The sequence below is a fragment of the Podarcis liolepis genome (genome assembly GCF_965112155.1).
Source record: "Podarcis liolepis genome assembly, chromosome: 6".
In the NCBI taxonomy this organism is placed as follows: Eukaryota; Metazoa; Chordata; class Lepidosauria; order Squamata; family Lacertidae; genus Podarcis; species Podarcis liolepis.
Window position 1 is genome coordinate 46,092,066 of NC_139559.1, and position 11,573 is coordinate 46,103,638.

Sequence of the window (11,573 nt, forward strand, 5' to 3'; positions counted from 1 at the left end):
GAAGGAGCAGGGAGGGGAGAGGAGAGGAGGATTAGGGTCTAGGCTAACTTTATATGACAAGGGCAATGGGATTGAGAGGGGCTGATGCTTTAAGCACCCTCTAAGCAGCTAGTTGGCCCCAAAACCTGCCCTAAGGCGTATTAGTTTCTACTAAGTGTTTAATATTATTTAAAGGGTTTGTTTTATTTAGAATGAGGGGGACAGCTAGACTGGCAGGTAGCTGTCACAGAAGAATGTTAGATTTGTACCAAAATACAGAAAAGAAAAATACACCCGTATGAAAGGATATAAAATTCCTTCCTTATTAAAATCAAACTGGTTGCAAACTTGCAAATCAAGAGAGAGAACTCCAGAGATAGTCAACAAGGTGCCTTCAGATGTTATTGGACTACCACTTTCATCATTCCCTCAACTTTGACAGCTGAGGAACACAGAAGAGAACTTCTAATGTGGACCTCAAAGTTTAGGCAAGTTCATAACAAGACAGTGTTCTTAGAGTATCTTGAGCTGAGGATATTACCATATGCTATCTAGAAACAAAACAGGTTCAAATAATGGCATCACCTAAAACTACACTCTTTCATTTTCTCACATAAAAAACCAAGAATATGCCCCAAATACCTGCACCTCCCCACCTCAGAAGGAGGATGGGGAATCCCCAACATAGAAGCATATTACAACGCCAACCAAATACGCCATATAATCCCATATATACTAGAAGATGAGACAAAACAATGGGTACACCTAGAGAAGGACACAATTGAAAACACCTGCACCACAACATACCCACTCCTCCCAAACAAACTAAAGAAAATTCCCACAACACTTAACAGGTACACACAGACCATGCTCAAAGCATGGAAAACACAAATAGGCAAACTATCCCCAACCCCATCCCCACTAATCCCCCTGGCATACCACCCATTATTCCACCATGCAGCACAAAACCTCAAGATAAAAACCTGGCGAACCAAAGGCTTGTATCGCCTAATAGACTTTTATAAAAATAACAAACCCTTGTCAACACAAGAAATACAAGACAAACTAGAAGACACCCAAATGCCCTGGTTAACACAACACCAACTACATGCCCTCTTAAACAACCCAACAGTAAAATCAGCAGCAACTAGGCCCCTGACAACCTTCGAAAACCTCCTTCTAACAACAAAGGGAAACGGTAAAGGGATGGTATCCGCAATATACAAAATACTACTCCAAAATCTCGCAAATCCCCTAGACGCAATCAAAAATCAATGGGAGAATGACATAGGCTATGAGATAAACCCCACTCAATGGACCAGAATGTGGTCTAAACCCCCCTTTAAATCCATATCAACGAAAAGAAAAGAACTCACACTGAAACTCACCTACAGGTGGTACCTAACACCAAGGAAACTAGCGCTAATACACCCAGGAACCTCACCAAAATGCTGGAGAGGGTGCACCTCCACAGGCACATACTTCCACATGTGGTGGGAGTGTCCCAAAATCCAACTGTTCTGGACAACAGCCATACAAGAAATTTGTAAAATAACTAAGCAAGTAATAGACACCACCCCAGAATTGGCCCTACTAAACATCTTCCAAGACAACAATGCCCATTTACACCACAAAGAACTCATAACCCACCTGCTCTCAGCAGCCAGAAACACCATAACCAGACACTGGAGAGACCTGTCAGGAGTAAGCATGGACCAATGGTATCAAATAGTATGGGAAACAGCCCTACTAGAAAAATTAACTAATAAACTGAAACTGACACGGGGACAAACAGAAGAAGATGCCTTCACCCCGGTATGGCTCCCCTTTATCACACACACAGCCCAACAGGACAATGACAATAATCCACCAACAGCATACAAATCAATATGGCTAACCTGATCCAAAACACCCACCCACCTCACTCACACACGAAAACAAAGATCACCACAGCCAATCACAAGCAAACAATCACACCCTAGGCCAACCCCAACCTCTCTCACCACCAAAGGAACACAAGTGAACAACAAAAGCACGCTGACACCAAACTCTACATACATTAAACATAATAGAAACACCGCCACCCAATCCCACCCTTATCCATCTTCCCTCTCTCCACCCCCTTTCTTTTTTCTCTCCTTTTTTTATTTTTATTTTTATCTTTATTTTCTTCTCCCCCTAATGCCTCAACAAATGAAACGGATTTGTAAAAATGTTACATGGGGAAAAAATATATATGAGGCACTACACTTCTGTAAAACAAGAAAATCCTTAATAAAATATTTAAAAAAAAAAAAGAAAGAAAGAATGGCATCACCTGAGAGAGAACCTTCTTGTTGGTGGTCCCCAGGCTCTGGAATGGCCTCTGCCCTGAGGTGTGTCTTGCACCACCAATGTATACTTTTTGACGATGGGTCACAATGCACTTCTTTACCCAGGTCTTTGGTTGTGTGTATGTCTTCCCACATTTCTGTAGACTGCACCTCTGCTCTGTGTTGCTGTTTTGTTCTTCTGATATTGGCCAGCTTTTGGTTTTATTTTATGGTTTTTATTGCTCTTTGGACTAACTTCATTTGTGATATTTTTGTAACCCACCCTGGTGCCATTTGGTGGAGGGAAAGCTATAAGTATAAATAAATAAATTTGATAACACAGAGGGTGTGGTGGGAAGTGCTGAGGCTGCCAAATGGTTTTGAAACCCTGATTTGGGGCAAACATGGTAATTATTCTGTACCTTCAAAGGAGTATATCTCTGGTAGAAAATCAGAAACCAGAATATGTTGGTACCCCAACCTTTTCTCACATACACTATGCTGCTGCTGCTGTTTGGTTACATGTATATCACACCTTTCCTCCAATGAGTTCTGGGTGTCATACATGGTTCTTTGCATTCTGTCCTCCTAATGACACTGTGGTGTGGGTTAGTCTGAGACTGAGAATGGCCTAAGGTCACCTAGTGAGTTTCACAGTCAAATGGGGATTTGAACCTGAATCTACCAGGTTCCAGTCCAATACCCTATCCACCCTAGCTCTCCAGTTTTTGACTTTGTTTGTGCCAATACTTTGTGTTTATTTGATCCGGGGGGGGGGGCATGTTCTTCACCTCTGTAGATGAGCTTTCCTTATGACCTACTTCAGCACTTCACAAAGTGTAGCTGGCAAGGGTCATCTATTTTCTTATTGGGGATCTTCTTTGCACTTTGTAATCTTACGCTTTGCCACTTAGCGTAATACCTTAGCCTAATTTAGCAGAAGTTGAATCTTAGATGGAAGACTATGGAAAGTATGTCAGAGATGGGCCGTGCTACAGATGCTTGAAGCACAGGGTCAGGCCATCTGCCATGCTGTAGCTGTTCAAAGGTGCGAAACTTCATTACATGGAATCTGACATTTCTGGTACTATATTAATCATTCGGTTTCACACTGTCCTCACCGGGATTGCACTGTTAAAAAAAAAAAGGATAGCACTAGAATGTTAAGATTTCCTTTCCTTGGTCTAGTTCATTAATTTTTCCCTTTTCTTCTCTGTGAGCTCTGGGGTACCCAACCAAGCAGCCTGTGGAGCTTTTACAGAAAAGACCCTAAGCACCAATCCCTGGAATCAGAATACAGAAGCCCTACTCCAATCTCTCACACATGATGGAATTCTGGCGCACCCTTCACTGATTTGCAGGTAGTATTTTCCCCCAATGCAGTCTCAGTCATACGCTCTGAATGAAAGTAACAAGAAAGTTTGCTTTATGTCCCAACATAGAGGTAGGGCTCCATTTGGTATTCTGGCCATCTCTCTGGAAGCTTGAAGAAGGTCACTGGGTTCTTCCCCTGCTGCTCACCTTCCCTGCCCTGACAAAACTCCTCCTCAGGAAATGAGGTGCCAATCCATCACCATGCAGCTTTGCAGGGATTGGAGGGTTTTAGAAACTCTTTGGCTGTTGCTTCTAATATCCTCTTGACAGGTTGCCACTAAATGTGCAAGAAGGAAAGTTATTCAATGGCTCTATGTGTGCCACACATCCTCTTTTATCTGCCATAAGCATCTATGGAACATGCATCTAAGGAATCGGTGTCTGAGCAGTCCACACCTTTCAAGTTGCTTACCTTCCCAATTAACCAGAAACCTGTGGCTCAACTTTTCCATTTGTTGTTGTTTAGTCATTTAATTGTGTCTGACTCTTCGTGACCCCATGGACCAGAGCACGCCAGGCACTCCTGTCTTCCACTGCCTCCCGCAGTTTGGTCAAACTCATGCTGGTAGCTTCGAGAACACTATCCAACCATCACATCCTCTGTTGTCCCCTTCTCCTTGTGCCCTCCATCTTTCCCAACATCAGGGTCTTTTCCAGGGAGTCTTCTCTTCTCATGAGGTGGCCAAAGTATTGGCGTCTCAGCTTCAGGATCTGTCCTTCCAGTGAGCACTCAGGGCTGATTTTCTTCAGAATGGATACGTTTGATCTTCTTGCAGTCCATGGGACTCTCAAGAGTCTCCTCCAGCACCATAAATCAAAAGCATCAATTCTTCGGCGATCAGCCTTCTTTAAGGTCCAGCTCTAACTTCCATACATCACTACTGGGAAAACCATAGCTTTAACTATACAGACCTTTCCATTAGATTGTGCCAAATTTCAAGAAAGCAGGAAATTTAACCCAAATAGTGGTGCAGATATACCATTCATTATTCAGATGGGCACTCACACCAATAGAATGGGAAGGAAGAGTAGCATCAAGAAGACAAGATACTCCCCCAAAAAGGGAAGGTTTTTAAATCGAGAAATTTATTGGGAAATATAGTGGCCCTGTGTGTCCTGGTGTTTCACCTTCTATGGGGGGGGGGAGAAACATGTTTTCAAGTAACTACTGCAATAAATTGAACAGAATCCTTTGGCCCCCAGTGATTACCAAACATGGATACACCTTAGGCATTCTGGGTTTCCCAATAAACCTCTTCATTTTAAGCATCATTTTGAAGTGTTGTGGAAGTGTCAGCTTCCATTCTGAAAAAAATTGGTGGACTCCAGAAAAAAATGAGTTTCGGTCTCTCCAAAACCTTGAAGCAAAATATGGGGCTATATCCATCTCTGCAGCTCCACTGGCACAACAGACTTCTATGTGTGCAACTGAGAATCCTCTTCCTCTCCTGCCTCTTCTACTCATACCTAGGCACCCTCAAAACCAGTACTGGAGAGTTATGGAATGCTTTAGAGCAGATTTTGGGGGATGATAGGAAATGGAAGTCCCATTGCACCTGCAAAACTACGCATAGAAAGCATTATATACAATCTAAATAATCTATGGATTTAGCAATCTATTTTGTCTATGATAGGCTCTGAAATTATCTTCACTAAAATGTCTAGCACAGGGGTGGCCAACTCTCCAAAGACTTCTTTCAGAATTAAAAACTGGCAGTGATCTACCCTCATTTTGGGGGGGGGGGTTCAGCTCAAAGTTGTTGAGCTTTTTTTTAGCCCCATTTTTAGGGGTTAAAAACAAAGCTTTCAGGGCTGGACTTCTGTTTTGGGGGGGGGTTAAAGGTGAAGGACAAAGGTGTAAAGTCACTTTAAAAAGATAGCTACGGGTGAAAACAGCAGCGCAGAGAAAGCTCCATCTTCCCTTCCACAAATCAAACAACAATGGAGAGCAGGGCAAGAGGGTGGCGAGGAGTCAGTTTTAGCGGCGCTACAGAAAGGGAGCCAGAGATTGACCACGATCTACCAAAATCTTGCGGGGATCTACCAGTAGATCACGATCGACCTGTTGGACATCCCTGGTCTAGCACATTCAAGGATTGATGACATCCACGGCTTCTCACAGTGAATGAGGCCTGGTGTTGGCTGGGTGACCAGGCTGGGTGCATGGATAAAAGAAGGCAATGCCCTCATCCCATTAATATTAGGTACCAATGTACCTAATGTATGGATCTGCGATCCAATAGAAATTGTCAGGTTCCAAATGCAGTTCTTTAATGAGTCCACCACATCCAGGTCCACCTTTAGCAGGCACAAAATCTTAATTGACTGGGCTGGAATGCCTCTGCCTGTTTCACAACCCAGATTTTCAAACCACAATCTTCTTTTTACGATTTCTTTTCCCAGGGTACTGAAAGATATGAGAGGAAAGGAAAAACATGAGATGCTCTATAAAATTCCTAAGTATGTGTTGCAAAGTTAGGATTCCCTAAGTCTCAGGGGCTTCATTTCTACTTGCTACTTCAGTCTACCCCATAAAAGCCTAGTAAATTCACATCTGTGCAATTGAAAAGAAATAAACAGATGTAATTAACCCCAGCGAGCCTTTCCTGGCTCTCTAATTCAGTTTCAGGATTTCAGCCACAAACTGATCACAGTTTAACTCAGAAAAATGGTAGTAGAGAAGCTCGCTTTTTATGTCATCGTGTATCCTTTCTGCGTTTCTCATCAGGAAGGATCTGTCATGGGACTTCATGCCACCAGCTTTTTATAGAAATCCAATTTAGTCTCATAATTTGTCGATGTGGGCTGTCACTGATATATGACATCAGACAGTCACAGCCCCCTGCAGATGACTTGCTAATATTCACAGCAGACTGAAAAGCTGAGCCCCAATAAAATAGCTTTAAAAAGAACTCATCATATGAATGTTTGCCCAAGTCCTGTGGCTTCATGCTGCTACTACTGCGTGCATATGAAGCCACAGACAGAGATCCTCAATGTTAGATTGTCCTGCAATGGCTCCAGCCTGCTAAAAATGTGTACCCATCAAATGTCCTGGAAAAATCAGGACATCTCAATTTTTCTCTCACAACAGCACAGTGGCCATTTTGGGTGTTGTGATCTTGTGCGAGTCCCCCCCCCCCCAAAAAAAACTGGCTTTCTTGTGATCTCATGTGGCACCCCAAAACACGTGTTTTAGGGCACTGTGCTCCCCAAAAAAACTGTTTTTTCAGGGGTGGCACAAAATTGTGTGAGATCATGGCACCCAAAATGGCTGCCGTGCTCTCATGAGGAAAAAATGGCATCCCAGAAGATGGAATTCTGATTTCTGCCTTCGACATGTGGTAGGGTATGAAAAAGTAGAAAGGTTGCAGTTCTTACTCTGGTGAGTGCTTAAAATACTGCAAGATCCAGCAAAATAACAAATGTTCTCTCAAACGATCTCATCTCCTCACTGAAATATGTATTTCTGGTGGAACGTGGCAGGGGGCGCTGCATTGCTGACCTGGCTTTCCAGTGATCTGTATCACTGCTATTTGCCAACAGGAGGAACGGGCAGAGCTTGGTGTGGTGCAGGTACAGCAGCAGAGCCATTTTGATGCTGGTAGCGCTGCACCGAAACCACACTGAGCTTCTGGCTGCCTTGCCAGTTTCCCTCTTAGTAACCTGTGGCAACATGAAGCATTGGGAAGCCAGATGAACAATATAGCCCTGTCTGTGCTGCCCCACCAGCTGTTACTGGTTGTGCCCCAATCTTTAAGACCCAAGGCACACCACTGTTTTAGAGTCTGGTGGGTGAAAGGAACAATTCTAACCCCCTGCCAAGTGAGGCATAATAGAGTGGGGAAGGGGTGCCAGTACATCAAAAGCCCTGCCAGGTGTAATCCGGGCCATCTTTAGCATATGCAGTGCCGGGGTGCAAAAAACTGCCCAACACCCCCAATTTGGGGGGGAGACCAAAGTTGTTGAGCTTTTTTGGGGGGACACTCAACTCTCTCCCATGCCACTGCGGGTGGAGGGGGAAAGCAATCCCCACAGAAGCTTGGGAGGGAAGTTGCGCACCTGCCAGCCATATGGGTGGCGAGCGCACAACTCTCTCCCATGCCACTGCAGGAGGAGAGCAATTCCCGCAGAGGTTTGGGAGGGAAGCTGCACGCCTTGTGTGAGCACCATGCGTGCACTGGGCGGGCCTCTCAAAGGCCCACCAATCCCAGGCACACAGGAGGGCGGATCCAGCCGGCTGCCTCAGCGCCCGCAGCAGAAAAGCCTGCGGTGCTCTGACGGGCTCTGCTCCGCTCAGCAGCGGCTGTCAGCTGGCCTGGCTCTTCAATCCCCGGACTCAAAATCTCGGCCCTGGACTCTTGGCCTGGCGCCCCTGAAAGCCCGGCGCCCGGGTGCCCCGCATGTCTAACGTCTATGGGTAATCCAGCCCTGTGTGTAATGGCTAGGGTAGAAGATGGGGGAGAAGAACCCAAATTGTTACACAGGGATGTCCATTCTGATTTCTCCTAGTTTCTAGTTTTCCCAGCCTTACATTCAGTTCCTCACCTTTTCACATCAGTTTGCAAATTGTTTTTTAAAAGTCCTCCGTAAAATTCACCAGCATTTTACTGCAAATTTCATTTTCATATGCAATTTTTTTTCTAACATAGCACATTTTTTATGTTTTCATTAATATATTCATTTGAATTCACACTTTCCCCTAACAGATGCATTTTTGCATACATTACTTGGCTGGAGAATGGCATTGCAAAATTTGGAGATGTGTGAAATTCAAAGGATGGCTGTGTTTTAGTCCTCCTGTTGTTTCAGGAAGTGTGAATGAGGCAGGTTGACCTTTGAATGCAAACTGAATCTAGCTTTACTGAATGTTGGAGTAGCAAGCAATATTTTCCTACTCCTTGGCTCAGGCTTGGAGTATTTCCTCAGGGACTTCTCTGTCCTTCTGCTCGTAAGCAGATGTAGAGCCATGGCCAGCTATCCCCTAATCAGATTCTTGTTCTCCTAACTGGACTTCTCTCCAGCTTTTCTGCTTCCAGTCCAACTTTGGGTTCTCAGTTTTGCTTCAAAGGTCCATTAAGGATGTCTGTGTTTCACTTTGCACATTGTTTTGGAAAGATTAAATAGGCTTGCATTTCAGTGTGGACCAAATCTAATTTTTCCTCCAGCAACTCCAGCCTGCCCTGATCTCTCCCTGCCATTTTCAATGGAAGGGGCAGGTCCTGTTTCCCTCTGTAGGCAGCGTCCAATGGGAGTCTGATGGAGGCTGATAGGGCTGAGTGACACCTCTACCCAGTCCAACACACACACACCCAGACAGCCTAGTGCAGAGGGACCTCAGCTTACTCTGTCAGTCATTTTCATGATGCTGTTTATTATGCAATTTATGAGAATTTTACTAATGTTTCTCTTCTGTTTATATTTTTAATATGACTTTCATTTTGCAAACTCCCCAAGACATATAACTGAGTAAGCTGATCAATAAATTAATGTACCAGCCCTAATATGCATACACAATCCACAGAAAGCAACTGGGCTTGTAATGCAATCCTATGAATCAGTTGGGTTCAATGAGGCTTATTTCCAGGTATGTGTACATACAGTAGGGTTGTAGCCTTAAAGACATACAGCTGTGTTGGATCTGTCAGCTGTAGGGTGACAAAATAAAGTTGGCAATACTTTTTCTCAAACAAACATAGCCCATGCCTGCAGCAGTTCCTGCAATAAATTGAGCTCCAAGGGTTCTAAGGAAATATGAATCCCGTTATCAGGACTTGCCTTATTGCTACTGTGCAAATACAGTGAGATGTCCCAGTCCTATGCAATTTTAGTTTTCAAGCCTGCAAATAATTTCTCGAAGCAAAAGATAAACATAGTTGGGAGGTTTTACTTCTAAGATGTGCTGAGCAAATGTGGACTCATAGAGTAGGTGATCTGCTGTAGAGAAGAGAGGGAAAATACGCCTGGCAGAGATTTTCCCACATACAGTTTTTTAAGTGTAGCCAGCCCTTTGAGAGCCAAAATATGAGGAATGAATATTAAACACACACACACACACACACACACACACACACCCTTCCATTTAAGAGACACAACAGTCATCATTCCTTATGGCCCGGAAATCTGAGCGGTTACATCTCAAGGTTTAACCATATCTTTTCACTACTTTAAGGTATATAAAGTTAGTATCATGTGCAAACTGCTTCAGAGGAATGGCCTGCAACATGGAACAGCCTCTCTACAAATGTGAAGCCATTTTGTCCCAGAAACTTGAAGCCATCACCCTCCAACATTTCACAATTGTAGACAGCAACAGGCATGCAACACCTCAGTTGTCCATTTGAAGGATGACTCCATTAGCCCCACCTCCTCCATTATGACACCTCACTGAAGGCTCTTAATGACCTGCTGTGGGTGATCTTTTCCGTTACTCTGCAGCAACGTGCCCAGCTGATTTAAAAACCAAGCGTGTGTTTGCACCTTAGGCTACAGATATACTATAAAACATAATTGTCCTAAAATAGGTTAATTTATATGTATTACATATGTCTCAGCAGCAGCTACAGTGTGTAATATGGTATGCTGTGCATCACAAGTAGCTTATCACTCATGTACATGGAGTTACAGGCACATGCTTAGGGTGGACAGATACAAAAGAGGACCATTGTGTAGATGAAGGGGTTGTCATGCAAGCGCCACCTGCTGAAATGCCCCTCTTCTACACAGCTATGAAAAGTTCAGGAGGAGCCCTGTACCTCCTGAACTTTATGCGTGCACACTATATGCGTGCAAGACAAGTTGTGACCACTCACCGTTCACCAGATACAGAGTGCAATCCCATCTATATCCATGTCTACTGGGACTTATTCCTAGGTAAATAAGAATAGGATTGTGCTCTTAGGCTGAATTTCTATAGACAGTTACTGGGAGTAAGCCTCATGGAACTTAATGAGATTTGCTTCTGAGCAGGATTAAGAGAGCACTGTTAACTTCTAGAAACTCTGGGGAAGGAGATCAACCACAAAGAAGATGTTCCTGGTAAACAGGGACATTTGGAAAGCCTAGGAACCATTTCAGGGATGTGGAACTTGTGGCCCACTCATCACCCTTATCATTGGCCATGCTGCCTGGGGCTCAACCCTAACTTATGTGGAACTTCAAACCATGGATAGATAAAGGAGCAAGGAGAACTTCAAACCATGGATAGATCATGGAAGGAGAAGAAGTAAATCCAAACCGAAACCCTCCAAATTGTCTACTGCTTGCCTTCTCACAGCCTGTTCTCTTTAACTGGAGGCCTTCCTGAAACGAGCAAAGGATCCAAACCTTGTAAGGAGAGCTCTCTGTCTAATCTGTGCCATTTGCCGGGTTTCATTGCCCTAATCCAATTCTGTAATCTCTCATTCCTTTTCCCCTCCCCTCTGCCAGGATGAGAGAGATGGAAAAAGTCAATGTCATGTAGATGAAGGAACTGGATTGTCCCCAAAGCTCTGTGAGCACTGAGCAAAGGTGGGGGGAGGTTTTGTAGCAGAGGCTTCCAGGAAAGAACAGAAGGCCAGAGAATAGGAACAATATCTGCATCACCTGCATGTTCTGATCCTTTAGCCGTGGTTTTAAAAGGACAGAGAACTAGGACACCTCTGATAAAGCACAGAAAGATCAGGCCATGGCACTCAAGCATCAGGCTGCACCTGGTGATATATGGGCACCACGTGGGAAGGTTCTGCTTCTTGGGTTGGCATTACAATGTGAGGATTGCATTGCTCGTAATACAGAGGTTTCATGAGTAACTACCATGCTAAGAGCCATTAACTGAATCATGCCCCATTGATTTGTCTAATCCTTTAAAAAACTCATCTAAAACTACTGGCTGTCATCTGGTGGCAATTGAATCCATATGTTAATTAT